Genomic DNA, 15,314 nt, shown 5'->3' on the forward strand with positions numbered 1-15,314 from the left:
ACCACACTGTAAGCAGACAGCTCAAGAACTTGAAATACGGATAAACACACAGAAGTTGGAGAGGCACATACCTGAAATCCTAGCACCCAGGAGAAGGAAAATCACACATTTAAGGTTTTCCCTGTCCCCAAACACCAACAGATGAATAAATAATAAATAAAACAAAAAATGTAAACTCATGATCATTAACTACAACTTAGAAAATAAAAATAGGGCAGCATAAGGATTTGTCATGGAGATGCCAAGGCAATCTAATAGAGATGTGAGCTTTATGGGGCACTAATTTCTTAATTATATCTATGAAATACCTGTATTTTCACCAGGTAACCTTTCAGGAAATATATGGACTATGTTCTTAAAGATCTATTGTGCATGACATTTTACAAAACAGAACAAAATAAGGTTTTCAAAGCTAACTCATTCAATAACAGAAAAATGTAATTCTAAGTAGCAAATATATAGTGACTTACATGTTACAGCTTTTAGTTTTATGTGAATTTAATCCAGACTTTTAATGTCTGTGAGGCAATTTTGTCTTTGAGAATTGCTACTTTTGTACAAGTAAAGAAGTATTACACAAATGAAGGTTTTTATGCTGACTTACTTAGGAAAGTTTCCTAGAAAAAAAGAGATAGCATTTGTTTGGGGTTTTAAGAAGCAGAATTTCAATAAGAAAGAATAAAAACATTAATGGGAAGGATAGTCCACTATGCTCTGTTTGTAATTGGGTCTTAAAAAAACCAGAACAATGGCTCAGATACATATTATTCTCTATGCACATCTGACCATGTTCATGGAGAAAGAACAATGGGTGATGATATTATTGATAAATATACTCAATAAACTGACAGCAAATTACTGAAACAAACACCAAAGTGTGATAGGAATACCCATGTAAAGACATCTCACAAAGGATGAAAAGGATGGTGGAGGAAAACAGTCAGTCCCAAAACCAGGTTGAGGACATTCTTGAAATCTTCCAAGGTCACACAGCCTGACAGCATTAAGTACTATGGGCAGTGAATGGCCCTATAATAAGTCATTGCCATTCAAAACAGCCAAGATTTCTCTCATGAAATTCCTCACATTTATAGAATTCAGCTTCTCAAAGTTCCATTGTGTTGTCTCAGCTAAGATAGGAGTGAAATATCGAAAGAGAAGTAAGTCACATAAAGATACTTAGACTAGGATCCATGCTTTAAATCATAAAAATGTGAACAGCTAAAATATATACTGTGATAGACTGTCTTCATAGCAGCCAAATTCATTTCCAAAAGGAAGAAGCAATAGACAAGCAATAAAAATAACATAACTCTGCTTGTTAGTGGTTATCATAGGAAGAGACAGGGTGGCGAAGCAGGAGAACCTTGTGATCAGGAAGGACAGAGGAAACTTCTAAGACTGGAGATAATTCCACTTTGTAAGTTCTCCTTAAGCACATGGACATTTACTTTCATATCACTACATAATCTTCCTTATGAATGTTATACTTCATCAAAACCATAAGCACATTATAAAAGCAGCCAGTTGTATCTTTACAAACATATTACCTAAGTCTCTATGTTTTTGCATCCTATTTTTCGTTCCTTAATAAAACAGTCTTAATATTTCAGAAAGGCATTAAGGGTTCCTCTAAAACAATAAAAACATGTTTTAATATTTGATAAAAAGAATATAGTGTGATGCATGTATACTGATATACTTTCTAAATTGTTGGTGTCATCTGGAACCAACGGCTAACTGGGAGCTGTAAATGGTCACAGCTGAATTTCAACAAGTTCAAGGCCAATTTCTTTCAGATGATGTTTCGAAGGCTTTCCTAGCCTCTTGGCTGCATAGTGTGCCATAGAGAGGCAGACATCTGCTGGTGTGCACAAAAATAAAATATTGTTATCTGACTGTCTTCTTTTTCATAAACAAAGAATCAAGTTGTGCATTTTGCCTGAGGGAAAACTTCAAGAAAAAATGAGCTCCTGTCATTTTTTTTCCAAAATAAGAATTAAACCTTGGAAGTTAAGTTATTCATGCACATTCAGACAGGCAGCTGGTCAGAATCTGCACTCAAATCACAAGTAGAAGAGCCTGAGTCTCACCAATCCACTTGCAGTTCAGAGGGTGATTAGGAAAAAAGAAAACATACACACACACACACACACACACACACACACACACACACACAGCAGTACAGAGAAGGAAATGGAGATGAGCCAACCCAGAGAGTTTTCACAACAGGGGAAAGAAACACACAGAGGTAAATCTCAGGAGATGAAACTGGCTTTCAAAGGATAGTTGAAGAAGACTTTTGTTTTGTTTTGCTGTGCAATTGGGGAAAAGAGTAAAAATGGAATAAGAGATAAAAGGACTAAAATGTAAAGAGCATTGGAAAATAATCATGTGGGAATATCTAAGATATTAGTGAAGCTTCTCAGAACATTAGAAAAAAAATGGATTCTCAGGGGACCAAGTGTCTGAGAAAGAAACTGGGCTAGTTCCCAAAGCAGAGCTCGGATATCAAGCTCTGTTTCCTTCTGTCCTATGAAGCTCACTGCTTTGAGCCAACAGTGACTGGAAACTTAGACTATTCAAGCCTTTATCATTCAACCCCAAAGTCAGACCAATCTTATTTTGAGTATTTTCAACATGACAGTTAGATGTAGGAGAACGGAGACTCGTATTGAGTCTTTCTCCTTCAGAGAAAGTGGACAGGTCAAAGTCCCCACACTCCTCCCAACTTCACTCTGCCAACTCTCTCAGCATGTTTTTTCAGGTGCACACATCACATGTTTGACAAAACCTTCTGGAGCTTTCCCACCAAGATTTGGTTACTGGGGATGGCATGGCAGTTAAGGGTATAACCACTGTTCCTACACAGGATACGAATTCAATGTCCAGCACCCAAGCTGGGTCACTCACAACCAACTGCCTGTAACTCCAGACTTAGGAGAATCTAATGCTTCTGCCCTCCATGAGCCGCTGTACTTCAGTGCACACACACACACACACACACACACACACACACACACACACACGCATGTATACATGTACACATATACTTCCACATATTTTAAAATATGTTTAAAAAACTTGAATAGCCTTCCATCTACCTAATCATTGTGTGCTCCAAATACTGAATTCCTTACAAACATGTGATTCTTAGTGCATGACGAATGGAATGTGTGCAACATTTAATAGGAGCACAGTAGCTATGAAAATCACTAAAAAAAGCCCACATATTTCTAATAATATGAGTCATAGTGTCCTGGAATTATCCATAAAGACAACTTGTAACACTCATGTTTTTTTTACCTAATAAATGTTCATGTTTTGTTATCTCCCAAAATAGTCAAGTCTCAAAATGGTTCTGGGGGTATGTCAACAGAGATCAGAATCAAAGTATATTTGGTTGAGTAGGATACACAGTTAACAAAGAAATATAACAACTAATTATGCATCCATAATGGACTGTAAGAGACAAATCCTCACTTGAGAGTATTCTGTACTATATGTACCCTCTGTGGTTTGTTGATTTGGTAGGATGACATGTATGTGTATGTTTGTGTGTGTGTGTGTGTGTGTGTGTGTGTGTGTGTGTGTGTGTGTGTGTGTTTGTGGATGTGTGGGTATGGGCATGTGTGTAGGTGCATGTTTATGTGTGAAATCATTATTTTTTGGATCTACACTTAATTAAGACACACTGGGAAAAATTACTCAACCTAAGACTAGATTTTAGGTCTTTAAATTGAATACATATATAATTATGTTTAAAGTTCTGTTATCCCAGCCTGATAAAGGACCTTTCAAACATTATAAAACTCCCATGACTAATGCTTCTCTTTACACTTTAAGAACAGTATAGTAGACTGACTAACATACACACAATGGAAAGTAGGAATTTGTTCTCATCCTTGAGTTTTGAGACATGCTAGTTTGTTATAGATATAATACATTGGGGTTCAAATCACAATATGGAAATGTTATTTCCTACTGCACACCACATTCTTTATTACCTTAACAGTGTTAGAGTCTTGTTTTTGCTCACTTTTTAAAACTTCTGGTGAAATCAAAATCTTTTTATTTGTTTCATTGAGTTTGGTATTCCATGAAGCAATGCTTAATCAGTCACAAAAAACTATAGTTTTTTGAAAGGGTTTATATTTTCATATAAGAGCTAACAATTTATATGATCTGAAGCATAAGTTGGCAATGTTATTGGATTGGGTTCTGTAATTGGAAATCTAGTTTTTCCTGCATGGCTCATTGCCAAGGTTGTTCTTAAACATTCCCATGTGCCTGCGGAGACTTGCTTTATGTCTGGACTCACGTTAGCCACTGATTACATGTTTACAAACTTGGAGATATCGCTGTCAGTTGCTACAATTTTGTTGTAAGGCTTGAGACTTTATAAATTGGTTCTTCTTTTTCAAATGATTTTGGTTCTTCTAACTCCATTTTGCTTCCATATACAAAATGTAGCATAGGTTTCTTCCAAACTCAAAAATATTCTGTTAAAAGGTTGGACATAAATGATATTGTATTTATACAACAACATAGGGAGAGCTTACATGCAAATTATATCAAATATTCCAACAATTGAACACAATCTAACTTATTGTTCCATTTATTTAGGCATTCATTAATTTGGTGCATTAGTCTTTTGTAGTTTGTACTTTATATAGGTAACTTTATAAAAATAGTATACCATAATGTTCCATTTCTTGTAGCTATTGGTATTCTTTTACAATTTTGGTTGTTCACTGATGCTACACAGAAATGCATTTCATATTTGCAACCCAGAATCTTGTTATCAACAAATAAAAGTTTTACTTGGTCTTTTCTAGTCCATTATACTCTGGCTTTTTCTTTGCTTTATTGTACAGGTGTACCTTTTAATACACTGTTCATTCTCTTAACTATTTGGTATGGTGTTAGCTGTAGGGATTGTTTTTGCCTTGTTCATTTTAAAAGTTTACTTATTTATTTGTATATTTTATGTTGCTTACTTGTTTATTGCTGGTATCTTTCTTATCAAATCTGGGGCATGTGCTTCTATATCTAATCTCTACATAATTTTTGATATTAATAACATTTGAGCTTTGTCCAACATATTTTCCTCATTTATTATATTATCTTTTTTATCTTCTGCTTTCCTATGTTCACAGTATGAATCATAGGTAAGTGATTTTCAAACGTTAAGCTGTTCTTTCTCCCATGGGAGAAGTTGTGCTTCGTGCTGTATTAGTAACGCTGCTGAGAACATTCACGCGCAAGGTGTTGTGTGACATATACTTTCACTTCTCTAGTGCAGAGGTGGAGTCACTGAATCATGTGACTCTTGTGTGACAGTGGTAGAGAATTGCCAGAGTGTTCTGTGAAGTGTCTGTACTCCTTTACCTTATCACCAGTCCTGCACAAGTGTTTGAAGTTCTCCTTATGCCTGTTATTATCTGGTACACAGCATTTGAACATCAGTGTTAATCAAGGAACCAATTCAGTTCATTAAATTCCTGTGCACAATTTGTAGTGTGTTTAATATTGTGTTTATATCCCCTTTTTCCTGTCTTTTTATGACAGAATCAAATCTAGAGGTTTCTGCCTGCTAGGCAACTGCTCTGTCACAGAGGTATATTCTGTCATTCTTTAAATGTCTGTGGTCCTTCCCAAAGTGACAATCTTTTTATTTATTTGTTTGTTTGTTTGTGGTGTGTGTGAGAGAGAGACAGAATCTCATGTAGCTCAGGCATCCTGAATTCTTTTACACCTAATGTTGAACTGAACTTGAACTTTTGATGTGTTAGCTCCTACCTCACAAGTGCTGAGATTATAGACCTAGGAGCTACCACCACAGGTTTATAATGGGGATGGTCTAATACAGCAGTCTTTGTGTGCTATGCAAGTGCTCCACCAACTGAGCTACAGAGCCTTCCTTTCATTCTATATGTTGGCAATTTGCATTTACATGTGTGTTCATGTGTGCATTTGTGCATCCAGCTAGGGTACTCATGCCACTGCAACAACAGGCCTGTGTTTGCCTCTCATAGGGACCCAACAGCAGTGAAAGCAGTTAAAGTCCTTATTCCTAACTTCACATGTTTATCATATAATATAATATAATATAATATGATATGGGGATTTCCCCTAGAGAGTTACCTTCAGGATTGATGCAAAGTTGCCAATTACTGGCTGCCCAGAAATCTAAGCCAGGATGTACTGGAGGAATAAAAATGTCAGGGGTAACTATTCTGAATTCTTCTACCATATGGCAGTGGTAACTTTGCAGGGTCCCCCAGGACTTACTGTATAAAGTCCTAGGCTCTGGTTGTCATCAGTGGGACCATTGGGCAGTGTGATGGCTTATATCATCAATTTGACAAAATCTGGAATTACCTTGGAGACAAATTCTCAATTAGATCAAATGTGGTGGGAAGACTCACCCTCAGTGTGGGTGATACCATTGAACAAACTGCATTTTCTGACTCTTCAATGAATGAATGAATGAATGAATGAGTACAAGGATTCATTACTCTCTGCTCTCTGTCTAGATCTGATGCAAAAAACAAAAAAACAAAAACAGCCTCTTAGTGCTACAACCACCCCACCTTTCCTGTCTGACATCATATCTCTCTCATCATTGGAAATACAGCCCTTAGCAGTGTAAAACAGGGGAAAAAGAAGTTTTACTCTTCCTTAAATTTCTCCTTTCTAGGTATGTGGCCAGAGCAACATGGCAGTCACTAAGGTAGGAAGTCATTCTCCTTTCACCAACAAAGCTCCCGTTGCCCTCTGGCTTTGTAAATGACTCATTGGTAACATGCATTCGTTGACGTCTCAGGGATATCTGTACACTGTCTACTCAGGTTTCCCAAAATGGCACACTAGTCTTTGAATCATGTGGTGTATTATAATAAAGGAAGTGTCTATTTAGTCACAAAAGCTTAAAATTATGTTTAGTGCAGTTAATTTCTCTCTATATAAACGTAAAATAAGTATTTTTACATTCTTTCCCATGAACAGTACCTGAAACTATTTTAAATTTCATGTGTATGGATGTTTGCCTGCGTGTGTATCTGTGTACTCTGTGTGCAGTTCCTGTAAAGGTCAGAAGGTGAAGCTGGAACACCAGGAACTAGAGTTACAGATGATGGTGAACAGCCACGTAGGTGCTGAGAGTCAACAGAAGCAGCACCAGGTACCAACCTCTCTAGGACAGACCTCATGTTCAGAGTAGTTGTATTAAACCAACATATACTTGGGCCACTTTTTTGTGTACTTTTATTTGGTTGTAGTTTGTTGATCTTTTTATTGTGGGGAGGATGTGTGGTTTTATTTTATTGTGGTAGTTTATTGTTAAATTGCATTTTTGTTTCTTGTGAAAGAACTTAAAGTTGGGTGGGAAGGGGAGACAATCTGGAAATGCTTGGCTTAGGGGAGGGTAAGAATATGATCAAAATAGACTTAAATTTTAAAATTATTTTAAATAATAAATGATAACAATAAGATAGAGAGAGGGGGAGAAGGAGAGAATCTCTAGCTTGGGCCTTCTAGAAGAGGAGCCAGTTAAACTTAGATAGAACCACACTGTGCTCTGCTCTTCAATGTTTAGCCGTAGCTGAGCTCACAGTCAGTAAACACCAAACATGTTTTGACTGAAATAAACAAGTAAAGCACACTTAATGCTGAAATTATATTCTGGCACTAGAAGAGCAAGGGGATAACAATGCATTCAGAAATGCTAGAGAGTATCTGACAGGGTCTTTGGGGATACATGTGATATGCAGGAGGCAGTAACAGACGACCCACTCTAGCTTCAATTTCAACACTAGACAAGGATGACTTTGAACTGCATATCTTTCTGCCCTCCCAAGTATGTGCTATGAACATGCAAAATATGAAGTGAAAATTTATTAAATCACTTGTTTATCTTTTCAAAGAAATATTATGCTGGTACAATAAAAAAGAAGAAGAAATCCAAAAAGGAAGTTTATATGATAAAGCACAAACTCTTCAGAATACCGCAGGGTAAGTTTACATCTGAGAGATATGGCAAATGTTTACTTTTTGGAAAAATAAGCAAGTTTAACACACATGCTCTTGATTAGCTTTTCACATTTATAAGCATTGGATAATCATCTATTCTTAAAATGACAGCAAAGTATTCTAGTTTCCTCTGGTCCCCTTCAACTGCTACTAGTTTTGAAAGAGAAGGAATAGCTAACCACAACTGCCTGTGGATCATGTGTGTTAGCCTTCTCTTACTATTCTGGTGGTGCAAAATATAGCTTCTCCTATTATTGTATTTCCCAGGCATACATAATAATGATATGTTTCAAAAATGGAACTAAGTGGCTAAAAGTCAAAAAGTATTTTTACATTTCATGGAGCATGGGATGTGAATTTTCAAAAATGCCTTCTCCTAAAAATGATGGAGATTGAATAGATTTGTTCTCTAAAATGCATATTTTCAACCACTAATTCCTGAAGTATTCACATTTGGAGCCATAGACTTTGCAGGGATAGCGCTCTCAGGGGGGTTTAGAATTCTTGGAAGACTGCATAAGGAAGAGCTTACACCCCCTTTCTTTCTTTCTGCCATGGGAAAACACAGTAGTTGTACCTCTATACAGGTACTTAAGAAAAAAGAGCCTTGGACTGGAGAAACAGTTCAATGATTAAGAGCACTTGCTGCTCTTGTAGAGGACCTAGGCTTCTTAGCACACACATCATGCAGCTCACAGCTGCCTATATCTCCAGTACCAAGAGATTTAAGGCCTTCTTCTGGCTTCTATAGGCATTATACACAAGTGGGTAACTAAGTCCTTCTGTGCATATGCTTGTCTTATTAGTTGATAAATAAAGCAGTGTTGGCCAATAGGGAAGCAAGATAGGTGGGACTAAGAGTAGAAGAGGATTCTGGGAAATATAGTCAAGAGTAGAGAGTTGTCATGTGAGTAGTCATGGGTTAATACTTAAGATAGAACTATCCAATGAGAAGCATCGGACATTAGTCGACAGCATTGTAACAAATAGCGTCTCTGTGTTATTTTGGGGGCTAAAGTGGTGGCAGGACCCAGGCAGGAATTTCATAACAGTTAACACACAATCAAACAGGTACACACACACATTCACATAAATAGTATATTTTAAAATTAAAAACATATTTACCTGAGTCCAGCCATGCTAGCACCCTGACCTTGAACTTTCAATATCTAAACTGAAAAATACATTTCTTTTTGTTGGCTATTGTCATAGTAGTCTATGGCGTTTGCGTGTTACAGTAGCTAGAACTAAGACACTAGATCATAGGGAAAAAATAAAAAGCATTTCTATGACCTAAAATAGGTTTGGAGATAAATGATGGGGGAAGTATTTCTGTGTATATGTCTCTCTTATTGGTTAATGAATAAAACACTGACTGGCTGACTGGGTCAGGCATGAAGTGACATAGCTGGACAGAATCAGAATATAAGTAGGGACAAACAGGAAATCACTCTCTACTTCTCTGCAGAAACGCTGAACAGACAAGACCATGTGGAAATACTTACAATAGTAGTTATGGGCTAATAATTAAGCCAGAGCTATCAAATAAGAAGCTAATTGGCCAACATTTTCATAATTAATATAGCGTCTGTGTGATCATTTGGGGCTGAAGTGGTGATGGGGCCTAGCTGGGCCAAAAACATTCATGTTACAGATAAATATTTCTCATATCAAGAACGCAAATCTCAAAGAATGAATTGGCTACATGCATCACACTGCCATCCCTCTGCTACACCCAGATTAATCACACGAAAATCCACTGATAACCATTCTTGGCATTCATGATAGTCACATGAAAATCCACTGATTATTTTCTCACTACAGTCAGGTCAGTCACATGAATATCCACTGATATCCCCTTAACACTGTGAAGTCAGTCACATTGGTACCTCTCTACCAAAGCCAGGTGAGTAATATGTCCTATTTAATGACACTTCAGCATAAGATAATAGCTTATATTAACTCGTGCAAGACTATGTAGGAAAATGTCAAGAGGACTATATGCAGGCTTCCACAGAAACAATTTCATATACATCAAGAAATACATTTTATTGTCATTGTTTCATAGCTGACAAGGGTTAAATAAATGACTTACAGTCAAATTCTAGACTTTTACTAGAATTGAAATTTTACTTTCTGCTTCAACAGTAAGCTCTATAAATAGTATTTGCCTCCTAAAACAGAAAATTCAGTTACTAATTCTTGTTGTGTTTTTTATTCTTTTTATGTTTTGAAAACAATTTGTGACCTTTGAGTAGTAGCACCCACAACAAACATTCAAAATGTGGACGACACACCCAGTTCTCCAATAGGAACAATGCTTGGCTTTGTCAGATCTATAGAAACACAAAAACAAAGCAATACATTTTTGTTCAAGTTAGGAGATTTTCTTGTTTCATTGCTGAATAGATACACATTTTTGAGGAAGCTGATCATTCACTGTGCTATTTAGGATGTGGACAAATAGCTCAAATAAAAACGACTGAAAAAACAAAACAAAACAGATGTCACAGACAGGAGATAACTTCCTTATTACTCCTCATTTTATGACTTGAAAGCATGTGAAGTCCATGCAGGTTAAGGGATGTCTCATGTTCTTTAATAATAAACCCATATCTAAACCTTTGGTTTTCTTGATTCCCTATTTGATGCTTTCTACATGACCATGGCACAAAACACAATGTTGAAAGTAAAACGTGAACTGGGCCCTATGTCTCTATGGTTATTAATCTGTTCAGTATGAATGGCTCAAAGAGAGCACTAAGTGGACAAGAATTCTTCTATTGCACTCCCTGTTGTCACACCATCAAGTTTATTAAGGATCACTAGATGTTCTAGTATTTATCCATTCACTTAGTGTGTATGCATAAAATATCTGTGTCATGTCAAATCTTTGACTCTACTTTCAATTTTAGATGTTTGGATAGAATAGAAGATAGGTTAAGAGTTATTCACTCAAAAACAATTATCAGCTTAGTAACATAGGACTACACTGAGCATAACCCACTCAGAAGATGTGGTAGACAGGCAGCCTATATGATGGCCTATCCCTGTCTCTTGATAGCCATTCTCTTTGGAATGCCCTTCTTTAAGTAACCTAGTAACCCTTAACTACTCATTTCTAAAACATTGAATAACAAAAGGAAGAGGGAAAGGTATAACACACCAGAGATTTCATCTCAGTGTTTTTCCTTGATTCTCATTCTCTGTCTCATTTGAGTCACTCATTCTGAGAAAGTCAGAGTGTCATGTTGTGATAATGCAGAAGGAGCTCATGGAGGTATCTAAATAACAAGGAGCTGGAGCTCCCTGATAACATCCAGGATGATTAGCTCAGATTTCAGGGTATCCCAGGTAGAACTTGATTGACAACTATAGACAGTAGCATTGTAGCAACCTCATGAGAGAATCTTGATCATAACACCCACCTAAGTTGTTCCCAAGTTTGATTACTAAACCTTGGAAATCATGAGAAAACAAATATTGATATCCTAACATAACTGATAATGGGCTTATACAATGAGTGGAGATTTGGAGTTTTTTTTCACTCTTTTTTATTTTTATTTTTTTTAAGTTTAAATTGAGATTAGAAACAAGGTTGCTTCACAAGTCAGTTCCATGTCCCTCACCGTTTCCCTCTCCTCCTCCCGTGCCCTCCCCCCAACATCCCCTCATTTCCCCAGGGAGGGTGAGGACCTCCATGGGGGTGTACACAGATTTGGAGTTTTGAATGATTAGAAAGTGTTGCAATGTACTTTAGCCAGAGATATATCAAAATGATTGGGAAATACTGATGAAAAATTTGCCCATCATTATTAAGCTAAATACGTATTATTTGTAATAAAATAAGACACATGACGGAATGTGTGTTCCATGAAGGCTAAGGCTGGAAGGTGAAAGAAGACAACCTAAGACAGACACAGTCATCTGTCCTGTAGCAGAAGTGCAGGTATTAATTCATTTAAATTGAGAAGGGAGAATTGTCAGGGCCCAGAAAGAGGGGTCCATTTCATCTTGCCTCAAGATCAGAGTTCAAAACTGTCCTTAGACCAATAAGACTAAGCTTGGCTGCTGCAGGATGTCTCAGCCTTGGTAGCAGATGACTTTATCTAAATAACAACAGACTTGGGCTCAGGTGTGTTTACTCTTGATCCTGAAGGCTAGATGGCAGGTGTGGCTACCAAATACCTGGAGGATTAAGGGAAGTAAGTCTGTTTGCTCCTTATACATGATAATAGAAGTCTTATGCCATTGTCCCCACCTTTGATTGGGTACTTAAGAATGTTGAAGAATAAACTAAGGGTATTCAGTATGGATTCAGTATGGACTGAATTTGCCCTCCCCACGATTAAAAATAAAAGAGTTTAGCTACTAAAGTATCATGAGTTGGAAAGCCCTTTAAAATATAATGCATCCCTATGATTCTAAGTTATAATATCTGTGTTATGGTCAGAATGCCTTGACCAACTCAGTTCCTAATTTAAAATCTAATTACCAATGCAATTGCATTAATACATGGCGTCTTTAAAAGTTAGACCCTTCTGAGTGGGATTAAGTAACAGGATGAAAGAGATTTGTGAGAGTCTGTTTGCCCTTTCAATCATGGGAGAACACTTAAAAGGTAATATCTATAAAGAATAGGATATGAATAGTCATGGACTCTGTTGAGACTTTGACTAGGTTTCCCTGACTGCAGAACACAGACCTGAGGAACTTTGGGCAATCTGTAGTTTCTAGGAGAGGGAGAACCAGTTTTATTTAGGTGTATGGCCCCTAGCGCATTGACCTTGCTCACAGTGGAAGGACACATGTTCAATGAGTTATTTGATTTAACTTACTAAATGAGTTAAAGGCAGAAAAGAGGACACAGAGTTGAATGGGTAGGGTGAGAGGGAAGTATCTCTCTGACCTTTCCCTATGGGCAGGGTTTTTCTGGTTATTCTATACCCTTGCATTTGGATTTACAGGTTTATTTTCTTTGTAATTTTAAATGTTATTTTCAGAAGATTAGACTAGTGTAGCATATCAATGTATACTTACTCTGTATGCTAAGCTTTTATTGTTTTGTGCTATCATTTATTTATTATATTTGGAGACAGAGTTTTGCTAAATATCTCCGGATATCTTGGAATTCTTTATGTAGACCTGGCTGGTTACAGACTCACAGAGCTCTACCTGCCTCTGTCCCCCAGTGTTGGAATTAAGAGTGTGTGCCACTATGCCCACTTTTAACATTTTAATAAACAGGAAAAGAAACACAAAACAAAATTTTCTTAACTTTAACTGTTAAGAGAATATAAATATAAAAATAATAATAAAAATTGAAATATTTACATGTTTGTAAGCAGCAGCAGAAGCTGGTGAAGGAAGAATGAATAAACCAGAAAGGAGAAAAGGAAGGAAGAGGACAATATTTCAACTTACTGTTTTACATTCAAAATGAGTTCCTTTTTAAAAGTAATGCTCTTAATTCCTCTTGCAGGCTATGCAGATATTTTGAGACAGGTGGTAAAGAGATATGCATAACCTTTCCTAAATCAATAAAAACCAGGAATAAAACTAGACTTTAGAATGGCTGGACTCTTTAAAAAAACACTGCCTGTAGTGTTTATAATAAATGGTGCCTTTAAAAATCTCTATGTCAGCAGAGAAAATTTAAAACATAAATTGTTCACTTAACTTTAACTGCTACAGATTTTGGCAGACAGTAAAATTAAACAGTGGGTGATCAGCAGAATGAACGACATCTTTCAATATACCACAGGGTTACTAATACATCTTAAGAGAAGAAATCCTGTGCTAGCATCAGGATTGTGAAGGTGTAACACTTTCTACCATAATTGTTGTAAAAGGAAGCTGTAGGTTACCATGAGCTAGAAAACTCGATTATTTACTGGAGCTTTATTTATTTTATTCTATGTGTATGGATGTTTTCCCGCATGAATGTTTGTGTACCATGTGTGCGCACCGTCCATAGAGACTAGAAAATGGCATCCATCAGTTACACATGCTAGTTATTTACATTTGGGTGCTGGAAACAGAATCTAATTCCTCTACAAGACCAGAAAGTACTCTTGGTAGGTAAGTCATATTTCCAGTCTCCAAATTTAATTAAATTTAAATGTTTACTTCTATTGGTTTTAATCATGTGTATGTGGGTACGCTGTGCACAGATATATACATGTACAGTGCCCTCAGAGGCCAGAAGAAGGCATTAGATCTCCTGGGGCTGGAGTTATAGGCAAATATGAGCCACATGTGTGAAAGCTGGGATCTGAATTCAGGTAGTCTGCAAGTGGTCTTACCTCTGAATCATCCATTCACAAAGTCTGGAACATTTAGTTGGGGCAGGATCAAGCCCATCCCCTGCATTAAGGCTGGATATGTACTTACTCATAAGTGGATATTAGACGGAAAGCAGAGAATAACAAGACTACAATCCATAACTCCAGAGAAGCTAGGTAACAAAGAGAACCCTAAGAGTGGCATATGAATCTCCCTGCCAAGGGGACTTAGATGAGATATCCTGGGTAAACTGAGGATGAGGGGGTTGGTAAAAGGGAGGTGATGGGGATGAGAACATGAATGAACAGGGACAGGATGGTCTGGGGATGAGGAACAGAAAGGGAGAGCAAGGACAGAGAAAATCTCTATGGAGTTAGTGAGACACTTGGTGTTAGGGAAATTCTCAAGTTCTTTATGTTTGAAATGAGAATGTATGTCAACAGATATTAGCATTGCCTAAGATAGGAAAGACTTACCAGTTTTCAAATTTCTTTGGCTTTTCATGGTTATTTCTCTTTTTTTCCTTTTAAAAATAAAAAAATAAAAAGCCAAAACAACAAACAAAAGAAGAAACAAGACTCATAATATTCAAAGTACTTCGGATTAAAAGAGGTTCTGCATAATGTCTAAAGAGTAAAACAAAAATCTATAATCAGTTGGCCTCAAATGTTATGTAAATGAAAAAAAATGAAACCGATACATTTATTTGTATTTGGAGATGAAATAGTATAGATAGTAGGAAACACAAATGATTACAGTACTATAAAACTGAATATTTATTTTAAATAAGTTTCACAAAAACATGGCTGCAAATAACATGGTTAATTTTGAAAACTGAGAGCAGTCAGTAAACAAAACACAACGTGAAAGTCAAGTATATTAGTTAACATGGTGGCACAAACCTTTAATACCAGCAGTTGGAAGACAGAGACAGAGAGATCTCTGTTGAGTTCAAGGCCAGCTTGCTCTACTTACTGAGTTCAGGTACTTAGGGG

The 15,314-nt window shown here is 36.7% G+C and overlaps 1 protein-coding gene across 14 annotated transcripts in view; it reads right to left on the reverse strand.

The window, feature by feature from the left end:
- Ctnna3 (catenin alpha 3) overlaps window positions 1-15,314 on the reverse strand; it is a 1,429,068-nt gene that overhangs the window by 314,339 nt on the left and 1,099,415 nt on the right. The window lies entirely within an intron of this gene.

Source organism: Mesocricetus auratus, unplaced genomic scaffold (genome assembly GCF_017639785.1).
Source record: "Mesocricetus auratus isolate SY011 unplaced genomic scaffold, BCM_Maur_2.0 Super-Scaffold_100027, whole genome shotgun sequence".
NCBI classification, from domain to species: domain Eukaryota; kingdom Metazoa; phylum Chordata; class Mammalia; order Rodentia; family Cricetidae; genus Mesocricetus; species Mesocricetus auratus.